Here is a 16,486-nt window from a genome sequence, read left to right as displayed (position 1 = left end):
TACCATCTACTCATCCATCCATACACCCACTCATTCAGCCACCATCCATCCGCTCATCCATCCGACATTCACCCTTCCATCCATCCACCATCTACTCATCCATACACCCACTCATTCAGCCACCATCCATCCGCTCATCCATCCGACATTCACCCTTTCATCCATCCACCATCTACTCATCCATCCATACACCCACTCATTCAGCCACCATCCATCCGCTCATCCTTCCGACATTCACCCTTCCATCCATCCACCATCCACTCATCCATCCATACACCCACTCATTATTCCACCATCCATCCGCTCATCCATCCGCTCATCCACCCTTGGACTAAGAAGAAGAGATTTAAGTATTTTTATTAAAAAATTACTTTACAGTAATCCCCCAAATTGTTTAATCAGGTTGGGGTTGGATCACTCCCTCACCAAAATAGTACAGCTGATGTGGGGCTTTACTCCCTAGTAATATATAGAGAGCTGTGGGGTGAAACAATAGTGCCCATGAAAGAGTTTTTGGAATTATTTCGGAGAGGGTATTCTCAGGCTTTTTATCTAATTTTAGGGCTTGTGAGAAGCAGGGCTTATCTCCAATTTGCAGTGGTTGGGGCAGGGCTCAGAGCAAAGTAATATGGTCAGCCTTAGGCAGGGCATATGTTCAAAAAGGAATGGTGGTCTCCTTATGTATAAGATATAAATGAACATCCAGGACATACTCTTAATGGTGAATGGAAAAAAACAGCACCTCCTATGATGCACGAAACCATTCCAACTACTGACACCCACCGGAACAAACTAGATTGACTTGCAGAATGTTTTCGAATTCAAATTTTTATGGATGCAGGTGTCACAACAGTAATTAAAATAAACATTTCTTTTAGTGCCATAAAAGGGAATTAAGGAGCATGAGTGGTGTGTAACTGTCCAACACCAGGCCACTGATACCATTCGAACTAGGACAGAGCATTAGAAACAGCCTCCGTGTCATCTTAGAGTCCTATGGCCGCCGTGAATCCCCGTTTACCTAGAACAGCTTTCTGGAGCACCTTCCACATCTCACATTTCCACAAAGTCTTTGTTTTACTGTTATTGTTACTAATTTGTATAGCATATAATCTACCATTAGTAAGGCATTGTAATGCAATTTAATAGTTCAGGGTATGACTTTTTGCAAATTTCCTCTGCATACTAGAGTTGGGGTTGGTTTGGTAGATATGCCACCAGTAAGCTGAATAAGACAGTTTTAACAAGTTGAGAGAATTTGTTGAGCATATGCAACTCCGACAATTACCACCTAATATTCCATAGTTATGCACAGCAAATAGTTTCCTCTAATGTCACTCATTTGTTCCTGAATAAGATGGATAGCTTGCAAGAAGAAAGTTAGCTACTGTTTTGCCATTAGGTATAATTGGATATTCCTCACAGCCTGACAAAGAAGTGTCACCATGTTCTAAAAGTCAACGCAAATGCACTTAGCAAGTTGGCTGTGTTGACTCACAATGCAAACATTGAAAAGGAACTTGCCAATATATACTACGGAAAACTCAACAATTTCTTGGTGTTTTTTTATGTTTGCTACACATTCACTAAAAAAGAACAATTTCTTGGTGTTTTGTTATAGTATTTGCTACACAGTTTTCATTAACAGATACACAATGAAAGAATAGTTTACACTACAATTGGGCGACATTCATCTTTCAATCCATCCACCATCTACTCATCTGTCCATACATCCACTCATTCAGCCACCATCCATCCGCTCATCCATTCAATCATTCATCCGCTCATCCATCAGACATTCACCCTTCAATCCATCCCCATCCACTCGTCCATCCATACATCCACTCATTCAGCCACCATCCACTCATTTCAGACACAAATGCCTTCCGTTTTCACTCGGCCTTCCATCATTTACTTCGCATTGCCGTCCAAACGCTCGGCACCTATAATTTCATTTTCCGACACAAATGCCTTCCGTTCAAATGCATTACATTTCAGTAATTTCATCTCCCGACACAAATGCCTTCCGTTCAAATGCTCGGCACCATGTACAATAATTTCACTTTCCCGACACAAATGCACAATAATTTCACTTTTCCGACACAAATGCCTTCCGTTCAAATGTATTCCAGAGACAAATGCATTCCATCATCGCATTGCCGTCCAAATGCTCGGCACCCAATTCATTTACATCGTAAAGCCGTCCAAATGCTTTGCGATCTAACAGTAAACGCTATCTCATCGCTTGCGTTGAGATAGCATGCGATGTAACCGCCCCCGCGATGCAAAGGTTGCGATGCGATGGCAGCGCGACATAACACTGTTGGTGTTATGGGTTTTCCCCCCGATGGCGCAGCCTGCTGAGTGATATTTACAAACACAGGTAAAGTCACTATGCGTGACTTAACCCTGTGCTTTTAAATATCGCCCCTGTTCACGCAACACTTTGGGGCTTTATTTACAAGGCCCTTGTGCCAATTTTCCGTAATTTTTAACATGGGAAAAGTGACTCAAAAGTGGCGCAAGGGGCTTGTAAATCTGCCCCTTTGCGTGTTAGGGGTGTGACATGGGTGTTGCTTTGGGTGTTTCCACACTACACCCATGTCTCGTAAATCTGGAAATGCGTCAGAATGCTACGCCACCCTAGGGGTAGCGTAGCGTAGCGAGGTTCAAAGAGGAGAAATGTTTTTGTTTCTCCTCGATTTTTCCTCTTTCACTGCGTGCAATTGGAAGAGCAAACCACCTCAATTGATTGTTTTTGTGCAGGAAGGTGCCCATTCCTGCAAAAAAACAATCTTCCCATGACACACACATCCTTGCACTATGGGTGCCGGCGCATGGCTCCAGTTTGTGCACCAGCGCAGGGGGAAGCACAGATATGCAACTTTGGAACTAACGCAGCGCGGCACAGCAAAATGACTTGCTGCATCGCGCTGCATTCGTTTCTTGTAGATATGCCCTGAAGTGTTTACTGGACTGTGAAAAAGCAAGATCTATTGGGTTTTTCAACCCTTGTGTTTTTTTAATCATATTCAAAATAATGAAGTGGGCAACAAGTTTAAAAAAGCCGAAAGCAAGTGCATCTGCGCCCGTCCGCTCCTTGACTGCACCCAGACCAGAAATCCTGGTCCTGCTCCCATCCACCATTACTTCGCTACTCTCTGGTGTGCTCTGAACCCCGCTTGCCGTACCACTCACTGCTGGCTCCTCATACTGCAGGGGGCTTTCATCTGCTTCTAATTCCGCCTCACCTGCATCGCCAATCCCACAACTCCAACATCCACTAAGAACATACCCCGGCGCCCAACACCACACCCACTCGAACACCTACCAACAGACACACTCACACCCCGACACACTTATATTATGCATGCTTCTTAAGACTCACTTGCCCAACAAGCAAGCCGCGGAGCTCTGGGTACTGCTGGATGACGACGCACCGGACTTCCTCTTTGTCAGGGAAACATGCCTGATCCAACATTAACACGGATATCGCTGCTGCAATCCCCGCTGGGCACAAGATAACCAGGCAAGACCATCCAAACAGACCTGGAGGAGGAATCATCATCTTTTAAAAGGACACTTTTGTAGCGACCTGACGAGTGGGAAGTGGACACTAGGACCCTGTGGGTCATGAGGGAGGTGACCAGGTCACCGGACACCACATCCGGTCAGGGGACAGGAAGAGGACAATATAGATCAGGACGAGCACGGGGACGGATGCGTGTGACCAGCTGCACCGAGTACAAGAATAAAGGATATTGAATATACCGACCTGTGTCCTGCGTGTGATTCTTTGTATGGTGCCCACTGCGTGGACACGACAACTGGCGACGAAGGCGGGATCCGAGCCGACGTACACCTCGACAAAAAGGACGAAGCCATCAGGAAGAACCAGGTGCCCACCCTGGATGTGCACGAAAAGCGGAAAGAAGCGACATCGGAGCCCACCGACCGCCTCTGAGGAAGCACCGGCAAACTGCGGTAAGCGCTAAGGAAAGGCGCGATCTTGAAAGAGAGGCGCGAGCTCTCGCGAGAGTCTCGGCGGCCATTTTAGGATCAGGCGGCTGGGCCAATCAGAGGCGATATCGGGGAAGCGGCCATTTTTGAGTCAGGCGAGCGAGATTTCGATCGCGAAATCTCGCGAGAAAAGGGCGGCCATTTTGGAAAAAAGGACAATAGAAAGAAGGGCCATAGGAATCAACAGAGCGGCCATTTTTAGAGTCAGGCAAAGAAGAAAAAGGCAGAAAAACACAAGAAAAGTTCAAGGAAAGCCTGGAAAAGGCTAAAACAAAGCAGAAAAATAGAAGAAGAAGAAGAAAAGAACAAAAACAAAAGAGACAAAATAGAAAAGAAAATAGAACAGGTTAAAATAAAGTAAAAGAAAAAAAAGAAGAAGAAGAAGAAAAGAAGAAAATAAAAGAGACAAAAGAGAAAAGAAGAAAAGGTAAAAAAAAAAAAGAAAAAAAAAAAGAGCAGATAAAGGGAAGAAGGCAAGAATGGCGGATCCAAAGCCCAGCGCACAATACAGGAGTCCACTACCGTTCAACTTATCGGAGCCACAAGCAGGAATAAGGTGGGAGAAGTGGATCAGACGGTTTGAAAGATATGTAGAAGATACAGATGTAGCAGACGGAAAGAAACTAGGGCTACTGCTGAATTTAGCAGGGGATGACATCGAAGAACTTCTGGTGACACTGCCTACAGAAGAAACAAAAACATATGAAAAACTAAAGAAATGCCTAACAGCCAAATTCGACCCACAACGAAACATTGACTTCGAACGATATACATTTACCGTTGCGTGTCAACAAGTCAGCGAAACACTAGATGACTTTGCGACAAGGCTGAGAAAATTGGTGACACATTGTGAGTTCGACAAATTCGATAACGAGCAAGCAATAAGGTTAAGGATCATAGAAGGCTGTCGCGACACGGGATTCAGGGCGAGAATACTCAAGGAACCGACCTCATTGGAGAACATCCTGTCACTAGCGAGAGCAGAGGCGAGAGCAACGGAACATGCCAAGGAAATGGAAAGAGGGAAGAGCGTTGAAATCGAAAACGCACACTTTACGACACACAGATATCGCACAGACCGAGGGAAGAATGACTGGAGGGAACAAAAAGAGAGGAGACAACTTGAAGGAACATGCTACAAGTGCGGAATGGGATTTCCACACAGAGGCACATGCCCAGCGTTTGGCCAGACGTGCAGAAGATGTGGTGGAAGAAATCACTACGCCAGTATGTGCCAAAGCGCACAATTCAGAGACGACAAGGGAAGAACAGGAAGACAACAAGAGTCGACGGGAAGAACAGGAAGACAACAAGAGTCGACAACAAGGTACGTCAGGTATGTTGACAACGAAAGGAGAAGTTTGTCACGAGAGTCAGGCGAAGAAGAGGAAGAAGAGAAAGTAGAAAGACTATACCACATGTCGGAGGTGCACACAGAACGGAGTGAGGAAGACGAAGCAGGAGAAACAACACAGCCAGCAGACAGAAATACCAGAGGAAAGACGGAGTATGCAAAGATAAGAGTAGGAGCGCATGAAGCAGACTTTGTACTGGACAGTGGTGCAACATGCAACGTCATGTGTGTATCAGAGTACGAGAGAATGGAAGTAAAGCCGACTCTGAGAGCATCCACGGCAAAGGTCTTTACCTGGGGGGCAAAGAAAGAGGTAACCAACCTGGGAAAGTTCACAGAGGAACTGAGGTACAAGGACAAAATAAACAAGGAGGACATTCATGTTCTAAAAGGTGATGTTCCAGGACCATGCCTGATGAGCAACAGCACCGCTCAAACGATGGGCCTCATAACGATGACATATGAAGAAGACAAAAGAGGTACTGAGAGCAAGCGCAGAGAAGACACAGGGACCAGAGAAAGAGGAAGAGAACAAAAAAGAATCATTGAGGGAACAAACACAACAAAGTGCGGCCGTAGAAAGAGAGGAGCAAGAAGCAAAACGCAGGGAGCAGAACAACGATCAAGACGAAGAGAGGGTGGAATAAAGGGAGCAGACGGAGGACAACGGAAAAGCAGAAGCAAAGACGATGGCAGAAAACGATCAAGGAAGGGATGCAAGGGGACAAAGAGACTAAGCAGAAAAACGTAGGAGACAGAGACTGAGGAGAAGGGTCGACGAAACTGACAGACTCTCTCTCTCTCTCTCTCTCTCTCTCTCTCTCTCTCCATCTTTCTTTCTTTCTTTCTTTTCTCACCACGACAACAGGCAAATGCGGTCAAGGGTTGAAGGGGCGGAAATGATCAGGAGAACAGCATCATGAACATTTGTTTGCAACAAAGGGGGAGATGTAGCGACCTGACGAGTGGGAAGTGGACACTAGGACCCTGTGGGTCATGAGGGAGGTGACCAGGTCACCGGACACCACATCCGGTCAGGGGACAGGAAGAGGACAATATAGATCAGGACGAGCACTGGGACGGATGTGTGTGACCAGCTGCACCGAGTACAAGAATAAAGGATATTGAATATACCGACATGTGTCCTGCGTGTGATTCTTTGTATGGTGCCCACTGCGTGGACACGACAACTTTCAACTGCATCACCAAGTCGGAACAAACTACATGAAACAGTTCATCTTTAAAATACAAATCACAGCAAATTTCAACCTGTGCAGAACCCTGGCCTACTACCCACGAGGCCCCTAAGCCCAAATATGCTAGCAACATTAGGCAATTAGTTGTCCTGCTAGCCCTCAACACCAGCACATTCACCCTCGTAGGAGACCTCAATTCCCATTTAGAAGACAAGACCAACCGCAACTCAGGCGCATTCCTTGACAGCCTCGGAAACGTGTGCTCACCCAACAAATCACAGATCACACACATGCTGCCAGACACATCCTAGACTCTTTCTTCACATCCTTCAAAAACATCACAACCAACACACCCAGGCCCATCACCTCGACCGACCACCCCACAATCAGTTTCACAATCAACATCCATCAACAACGAAGAACTACTACAGGGGACTCATAGTGCCAACAGTGGAACTAGCAGAAGCAGATTGGACGCCCGCCCTTCACAAGAACAAACTGGAACTCACAGACGTCCCAGTATGCTACATTGTAAACTTCAACCAGTGGACCACAAACAGCACCGACAACCTGTCCCCACCCCCCTCCCCTATCCACCCACTGAAACAAAGCCAAGGAAGACCTCAGAATGACCAAGGTACACTGCAAACAAAAGGAACAAAAATGGATAACCAGACAAAGGGAAGTGAAAAAAGGCACTTTCAAATCCACCCTGAAAAGATACTACCATCTAATTTGAGAATCCAAACGAAATGCCCTAGACAAACAAACACTAGTTCTAACAGCAGCAAAGAAATCTTCGCAATCATGAAGGATTCCACCACACCCGCAGCAGCCATCGGCAATATCAGTCCAAAATTAAGATCTGTGCAATGACCTCTCAAACTTCTTGTGCAGCAAGATCACAACCACATACAGTAACTTCATCCCACAACTGTCTCATCTGACTCTCACCAGAAGTCTCCAGTGATGAACAAAGGCAACACATTAACCACACAGAACACCATAGATACTGGTTATAGTATTGAGTTCACACAGAAAAATCCTTGGGTACTCTTCTCCATCAGTAAGGAGTAAAATCATGGAATTAATCAAAAGTGGCAAAATGGATGGTAGGCTTACTAAAAAAGAATTCTTGAGCAATAAAAACACTCAAACACCAGTTATATAATCTTACCCAGGATCCGACAAATCCACCTAGACACCCCATAATATCCGGCATGAACTCAATATAGTCTAGAACCCAGAAAAAATAGCCTCAAAATCCCTCACCTTCCACAAAGCATCCTTCTGAGAAAGCCGTCTCGCTCCATTTGCAAATGGAAAAAATGCATCCCCACATAGAGTTTCGTCCTCTGGCTATGCATAGATCTTGCTCTTTTCTGTTTTTCGTGGGATATTACTATGAAGGCCAAGGGGTCCGGACTATCAAGTCTCTGGGTCAGAATGCGACCGTGCTGGTTTGCTCCCTGCCACCGCATCCCTCGACCCACCTGAAAGGACATATGGACAGAACTTGAAGTGGGCAGGACTTACGAAGCTGGCATGCCCATGCTTATTTAATTTTGCAAAAACAGTTCTCATAGATTTTTTGTTAAAAAACAACCATCCCTCAATTTTTAATGTGGACCTTGACATGCCGCTGGATGAAAGTGAAGGAGGGAGGGTGGTAAAGGGCTTGGGGGCCTCCTGTGCTTTGAAGCGGAAGAAGGGACAGAGAGCCAAAGAAGAAACAGGCCATATCACCGCAGAGCCTGCTACCTGAATGAAATGTAAATGATGTAAAAGTATGCACTTGGTTAATTGCCAAATGTAAAGGCTGCATGGGAGACAGTCTAGGCTTTAATCAATGGAGTCACTGAAGTTTTATGGTGACAATAGTTTGTTCTTGAGAATTAATGTAAGGGTGTTATCAGCTAAGTTCTGGAAAGATAGACACACAACAAATGTGCACTATGTACAGTTTGCCTGTTTCTAAAATATATAATTTGAAAGCCCTTGTTTTATCTTAAACAAGATTTTTTTTTGCAGCGCCATATCTTAAAGTATGTGCAATACAATTTTAAAATAATTACTTACATATTCAAAGTGTTTTTTTGTGGGACCTCGCAGCATTATACAGACACTAATCACTAGTGGTTGTATGATGGAACAATGCATTTTATTGCAACACCTGCCTTTACAACGCATGCCTTTACCACATATAACCTTCACCACGTATGCTTTTACAACATATATTGTTGTAAAGCATAGATATATACTGTTGTAAAGACCTATGCATGATAAAAGTTTTCCCTAACCCTTGCCCTCAGTCCTCAAGCTGGTTCCTGGTCCACCTCCACCCCATCCCTTTTTAAAAAAATTCCAGAGCCCTGCCCTAATCCCTAAAAATAGTTTCCTGCACGACACACACTGCCCCCTCCTTTTTAAAAATTACCTGACTCTTCCCTAAACCCTAATTCTAGACCCCATTGTGACCCTCGCCCTGTTAAAAATTACCCAACCCTTCCCTAAACCCTAAATCTAGACCCCCCAGCATTACCCTCTCCCTGTTAAAAAATGCCTGACCCTTCCCTAATCCCAAATGTACAACCATGTACGACCCCCTCCTAGCCTCCAGCCATTTAAAAAAATACCAGGCCCTTGCCTTGAACCCTAAATCTGTCCCCTTGCCCCCAGTTCCTTTAAAAAATAATCACATCAGTCCCAAAAACAATCCCCCTTACCTTTACAGGATGAGGCAACTCTTGTGAGGCACTGCACACACAGGTCATCAAGAGGAAGCGGAAGGATCTCTTTGCTCCTCTAATGACGCCGATAACCTTTACTAGGCAAGTGCAGTTACCAGCATATGACCTCATTGTAATGCCTCGATCATACCAACCCATTGTTAACTTGGACAGGGTTATACATGTTGGGGCCCCACTCCAGAGGAGTATTCGCACCTCATCCTCAATTGCCTTGAAGTAGGAGCTGGGCAACTTATAGGTAGTGTTTTGCGGAGAATAGAGGAAGCGGGTTAGCGTCATCATTTTGAACACAGCAGCTCTGCCCAATAACAAGAGTGGCAATGACTTCCAGTGCTTCATGTCTTGTCTCAGTCGGTCTAACACTGGGGTCAGATTTTTCTGTAGGAAAAGAGAGGCGTCCGAGGTGACTTGGATCCCCTAGTACAAGAAGCCTGTAGGATCTACTGCCACCTCACAGTCTGGCGTCAAGAGCGGTATTGGCTCCTTCAGGGGGTATAATATGGATTTGTGCCAATTCATAGTATAGCCTGAGTGTTTTTCCAAATGTCATGGCTGAAGTAATTTATGGGTCAGTCACATACAGTAGCACATCGTCTGCATATGATGATATTTTCCCCTCCCATTGTCCTTCCCATTGTATGGCCCTCACCAACAGGTCTTGCCTTATCCAAGCCCCCATCAGCTTTAGGGTCAGGGTGAATATTAATGGGGATAGGGGGCAACCTTGGGGGTGCCCTCAAAAGTTTGAACTCTCTAGAGGATTGCTGTCCACTTTGGTCTGTGCCATAGGGTCAGTGTATAGAAGTAGAACCTAGTGCATACATTTAGGGTCCAATCCCAGTTTGGTCAGCACTGCAGAAATGTAGAGCCATCACACTGTACCGAATGCCATCTTGGCTTCTAGTGAGAACACCGACGCTGGCTCTCTCAGTTTAGCCGAGTGCCCCAGCACCCCATAAAGGCGACAGAGGTTGAGAGTAGTACTACAGTGAGGCATAAATCCCGATTGATATGGGTGGACCAGTAATTGAATCACTTTGACCAAGTGACGTGCTAATAGCTTTGCCAATATCTTCATCATTGCACTGAGGACAGATATTGGCCTATACTAGGCACAGTCCTCATGTGGCAAGTCTTTGATCATGCGGCAGCTCCCCTCGTGTCCTACTTTCTTGTTACATAGCTAAGAGATGAGGGACAGATTAGGACTCATCATCTTGTGCAACTCGACTGGTATCACGTGGGCCTTATGGCCATGACTGATTGAAGCTTCCTCATATCAACCCGGCTTTCCTCCTCTGCAGTATCTTCCTCTAAGGGCGCTCTGTCTGTCACTGACAGACAGGGTAGGTGTATGTTGTAGAGGAAGGCCCGAGCATCCTCAGCCGTTGTAGTACCCGCTGGTGAATAGATGTGGGCATAGTACTCAACAAAAGTATTGGCTATACTGCTGCTGTTTCACACTAGCCAACCCCCCTTCGTCTTGATCTTAAAACAACCAGTGTCTGAGCTGTTCCCTCTTATTGAGCCATGCCAAAAGCATACTACCTTTGTTTCCCACCTCATCGAGGCGGTTTTGTGTGGCCCACTGCAGTGCCTTGGCAGCCTCTGTTGCAAAGTTGTCATATTCTCTGCGTTTCAGCACCAGTGTGTGTCTAGCTTCTGGGGTATTTATTTCTGGGAGGAGGCATTCCTGGGTCATCACTTTACGTTCAAATTCCTCAAAATGTCTTTGTTTTTCTTGTTAACATCACACCATATGAGAGATCTGCTGTGCTCTTTGTTTCTGCAGACTTGACCAAGAGCAGGTTTTCGGTAAAGAAATGTTGTGTGCTAGCTAGCAGCCCTTCTAATGTAGTGCATTGCTCCAGATATCAGGGATTGACCGGTGGAACTCCCCCCTCCTCTTCCATTCCAGAACATACCTGGCCTATATCGATGAGTGGTCAGTTATCCCCCTATCTAGGCACTGGACCTCAGAGTAAAACTGTGCATATAGATGCTGCATGAAGAGGTAGTCTATCCTAGATCGGTTCCCATGTGCTCCAGAGTGGATGATTATTGCTGCTCATTGGGATTGTGTGTGTGCCAGAGATCCTCGAGCCCCAGACGTCCCGAAATTCCCCAAGGGGGCTATGGGCTACCTCTTCCAGTCTGGGATGCCATCAGTCTCACTCGTGTTAGGTTAAAGTCGCTGCTCATGACTATCATGCCCTCCGGCAGATGTAGCAAAAGTGTGCTTAGGTCGGAGAAGGTGGTGTGGTGTAAGTGTGGCAGCACATAAATTGTAGAAATATTGAGTATCCAACCCTTCCATGTACCGGATAGGGCCACATATCTGCCCTGCGGGTCCTCCCACATGCGTTGGATCAGGAGTGGGAGCGATCGCTTCACTAAAATACCAATTCCCCTCGAGATGGACGTGTAGCCTGCCACCATTTTGAACCCCCCTCTATCCAGTGCCCGGTAGTTGCTACTCAACATGTAGGCGCACCACGTCAGGCACATGCCGTTTGAGATATTGGAGCACTATCCCTCTTGTGTTCTTGTCCAGGATCCTGTTCACGTTTCATGACAAGATCTTTATGTCAAAATCTCCTGTCATCTCACCCATGGCATATCTCTCATCAGGGCCTCCAGGGGGCCGATCTGATTTCTTGTGTGTCGTGGGGGTCAGGCTACAGGGGTGCGGAATGTCTCAACAGTCAATTTGCATATAAAGTGTCTGCAGACAACCCCACACACTGACAAAACCACAATAAAAAAGTAACATTCCTACTATAATTCCCCCTCCCTGCATCCCTGCTTGGCGGATTTAGAACTGCCCAACCCCCAACATTGCAGCGTGCCTGTTGCCCCAATTAACTTTACCCTAGTTGGGTTTAGTGGTCACAGTATCTCCTTCGTCCCTTGCTCCAAAATCCCTTAAATGTCTTACTGTACATCTTCACCAGAGCAGGGTTTCTTACGCCAGCGAGCCCACTGCCAGTGTCGGTGGATGTGATTATTGTTGCTTACGCTCATTATGGACTGGTTGTGGTCTCATGCACAGGTAAATGTCAATCGTCATCGGAGTTAACCCAGGAAGTTAAACCAGCCTCCCTCAGTCACATCCTCAGCCCCATTCTGTGAACCGCCTTAGCGTGGTGAGCGATGATGTCCCTCACCTCCATCTTCAGTAGTCCATCGATCAAGGTCCGTCCTCTCCGATTGTTGCTGCCGGGGATGATTGTGAGTCTTTGTTTACTTTGCTGTTCTCCATCCCCCTATCCAGTTCCAGGCCTTGTCCGGGGAACCAAACTACCATGTTTTAGCCTCTGCTCAACTTGGCTGGGAACATCATGGAGTACTTCAGATCACGTTGATGCAGTGTTTTATTCACTTTGGCAAAGCGGCGTCAGAGCCACTGGGCCCTAAGCATGAAATGTGGGAAGAAGCTCATGGCCGCTTCTTTGTATCTCAAAGGTGGGCTGTTACATGCAGCCGGCAGGATGGCGTTGTGGTCTCTATGATTAAAGATGCAGGCGATGATGATCAGTGGCACTGAGACCAGCCTCGGGGAGGACCCCGGCACCTTGTGTGCCCATTCAACCAAGAGTTTGATAGCCCTCAGGCGTTCATGATCAGATCCTCTAAAAAAAGGTCAGCACTGGGGCGCTCGCCTCTTTCTGGTACCCCAACCACTGTTGTATTGTTCCTTCTAAGACGACCTTCATAATCTTTCAGTCTCACCTCTGTTTCTGCAGCTTTGGCCCATCGCTCTTCGACTCAGGTTCTTGGTCTTCACCTTGAAGTCCACAATGAAGCCCTCCGCTTCTTTCACTTTGTCTCCCATTTAGCCAAGATCAGCAAGTATCAGAGTGATTTCCGTGCTGCCTGACCTATTTTCGGCTCTATGACTCCACAGACCCCCTGAATGAACTCCATACAGTCACATCCCCCTGGAACTCCCCCTCACGGTGTGTCCTCTTCTGCGGCCCTGGTCTCCTCCTTTGCCTGGCCCCGCATTGTGTCTTTTGAGAGGATATATTTTTCCAAATTAGTTTGTTGGGAGGAACAGGTGCCTTTACCTCCTGTCATAGTGGACCGGAATGTGGTGATCGGCCTTTCGTGGCACTGGGGGTGTACTCACCACTGACATCCTTTCTAGCTATGGAGTCCACATATCAGCCTCTTGGCTTTCCTCCCTTGGTCATCTGCGTGTCGCCACTTGCTGGATGGGGCCCCCCTGGGGCTAAATGCTCCTCTGTTCCTCTACCCACCGGATTACTCATGTACCAGGTGCCTCAAGGTGTGCTGCAGGAGGCCTTACGCCTCCTTGTGAGGCTGGCGCTTCCCCACACCCTCCGCCACTCAGTCACTGGTGGCTAAAGTTCACATGGTTCTCTAGGACCACCACTGTTCACCCGGGGCCCCCTGGTCAAATGCCTTACAGTTCTTCACTGCAGCTCAGCTGCAGGGTCATCTATTCCTGTCTGGCCAGTGGTCCCAGGTCAGGCCCCAACCAAAGGTGCTTGTCTTAGGCCGCACCTTGTTTCTTGGACCACAAGGACTTGTTTCCTACCTCTCTCCACCTGACATGTCCTGGGGGTGGCGATCGAGTCTTGCTCTAGCCCAATGCCTCCCACTCTGTTCACAGCCCCGGGTGGGAGCCGCTGATCCAATGTGGTAGGCAGCACCAGCTCTTGATATCTTAAGCAGCCCACGGTCACAATGGGTCCCAAAGGAGGGTGGAGGTTACCCAAAGTCCTGATGATCAGGCAAGAGTGCGCGTCCACTGCTTTCCTCGTGTCTTGCGCATCACTGCACAATGGAGCAATCTGTTTCGCCTCTGAACGCGAGATTGAGTTCACAGGCTCCCTTAACCGGTAGCATTGCTTCTCGCTCCCGGTGCACAGAGTTAGGAGATTGCGACAGATTTTGCGGGATTTTGAAGTTTGGGGCTCAGAGCCACTTTAGCAATCAGCCATTATGTTCGGTGGTTGGCCATGTCCCCTCACTCTTTGAACCCTTAAGTGTTGCTCATTGTGTGCTGCGGCCCTATCCTCAGTGCCAGATGCTGTTTGCTCTTGTGGTCTTGTCTGTCATTGTGCTTATCTGTTCTGTCACCCACACTATGCAGACGATCCATCAGAGTGTCATGTTTAAGCATGGGCGGATTTTGCGGATTCGCAATCCGCGAATTTGCGGATTTGCGTATTTGCGGATTGCGACAATACGCAAAATCCGCGAATTCTCGCGGATTTGCGGATTTTTTTGGGGGGTGTATGTTCGCACGGGTTTCTGCAAGTTCGCGAGGGTTTTGTACAATTTCGCAAATTGCCCACTTACTTGTCGGGTCGCCAGTTTTGCGAACTTGTTGTTTCTACGTGCCCAGCCTGTTTGCAAGGCTTTCTTCATCACTGCCACCCTCTGTCACCACTGGCACTCTCTTTGGTCACCCATGCCACCCTCTGGCTCACCCATGTCACCCTCTGTGTCATCACAGCACACTCTGGTTCACCAGTGTACATTATTGGGGCAAAGCAAAGCACTGCCATCCTCTGTCAACACTGGCACTCTGGTTCACCCATGCCACCCTCTGGTTGGCACACCCATGCCACCCTCGGTGTCATCACAGCACCCTCTGATTGACCAGTGAGTGTACATTATTGTGGCAAAGCCAAGCACACCTGCTAAGTGCTTTAAGTTTTGCAAACAACAACACCTGCCCTGCCCCAACTGACATTAATGAAGGCTGGCACCTGCTTGTCTGCTCCCTTTCCTTTTTGTTGCAATGTAAAAAAATTTTAACAGGATGCAATGGCATACTTGTAACTATTCTGTGACTGTCAGAGCAGGGTCACACAATAGTTGCAAGTAGGCAACCGGATTCTGGAGGGCCCCTTCAGGAAGCACTACAGGTAAATGGTTACAAATGATGAGCTCGAACTTTTGCACCTGCTCGTTGGTTTTGCTTTTGCAAAACTCGTTTTTCGGTAATTTCGCCCTATTCGCGAGGCGCGGCGTCGTGCAAAATCGACCGTGGAAGCCGCGAACTCGTGCGAGTTACCCCAAGGTTGAGTATGGGCGCCGCCATTTTGTTTGCGTGACGTATTTCCGTTTCCGCCCGCTATGTGTAATCTCGCGCAATGAGCGCCTTGCGAATGCAAGTTCGCACGAGTTCGCGAGAGAAATCGCGTGCAAACTTACTTACATGCACGTGTTCGGGCCGCCATCTTGTTTTTCATTCATTCCTATGTGTCTGGGCATGGTGTTTCTATCCTCTGTATATCTCTGCCATCCTTTGCTTGTTTTAATATTTTTTTGATCTATTTAACTTTTTTTCTATTCTTCTAGTTTTCTAGGTCTATATTTTTGTGTTTTAGGCTACTTTTGTTTACTTTTCAGCTACTTTTTGAAACTTTTATTTCCTTCTTCCCTACTCTTATTCTTTTTCATTTTGTCTCCTTTCTGCTAACACCTGCCCAGAACATGGTGAAGACAGCTGTCAAGCTGCCCAAGACGGGCACCGCAGCCCGTGCCCGGCTCCCATGTGGCCGTTTGAGGGCGGAAATGGTGGTGCCCAGGGAGATCTTCAGCCCTGAGGAGGTGGGCTCACTCGTTTTTTATGTGCAGCGCCGTCTCCCCAGGACCATCGCGGCAGGCGGCAGGATCGCTGCTGGTTATACCAACAGCCAGGAGCGACGGAAGCGGTGGGGGCAGGTGTGCCGGGCCCTTTTTGACATCACGGGGGTCCAGCGCACCTACAATCAAGTGACCCACCGCTGGACCGATATCCTGGACCGGGAGCGCGACCTGCTAGACCTGCTGGGAGTGGAGGTCCCCGGGCTTGGTGAGTAGTAGTAGCAATTTTTTCATCACTCACTACTCTGTTTTTTCTCCTGCTCTGTGTGACTGTGTAATATTGCAAATGTTTGCTTTAACTTTTTTACAAAGAGCAATAATGCTGCTGATTACATTGATAGGAGAGGTAAATTAATATTTCAAAATCTTCTGTGCATTTCAGGTGCACTGTTCTCCTTCTCTGTGGCGGTGCCACTGCTTATTTGTTTTCTATTTTGTGTTCATTTAATTGGGCTGAGTAATGTATGAGTGTACTTTACAGAACTGCGTAATGCTAGACACAAAGGGGCAGATTTACAAGCCCCTTGGGCCACGTTTAC

The sequence above is a fragment of the Lissotriton helveticus genome, chromosome 5_1 (assembly GCF_964261635.1).
Source record: "Lissotriton helveticus chromosome 5_1, aLisHel1.1, whole genome shotgun sequence".
NCBI classification, from domain to species: Eukaryota; Metazoa; Chordata; class Amphibia; order Caudata; family Salamandridae; genus Lissotriton; species Lissotriton helveticus.
Note: the sequence above shows the minus strand (reverse complement) of the source record.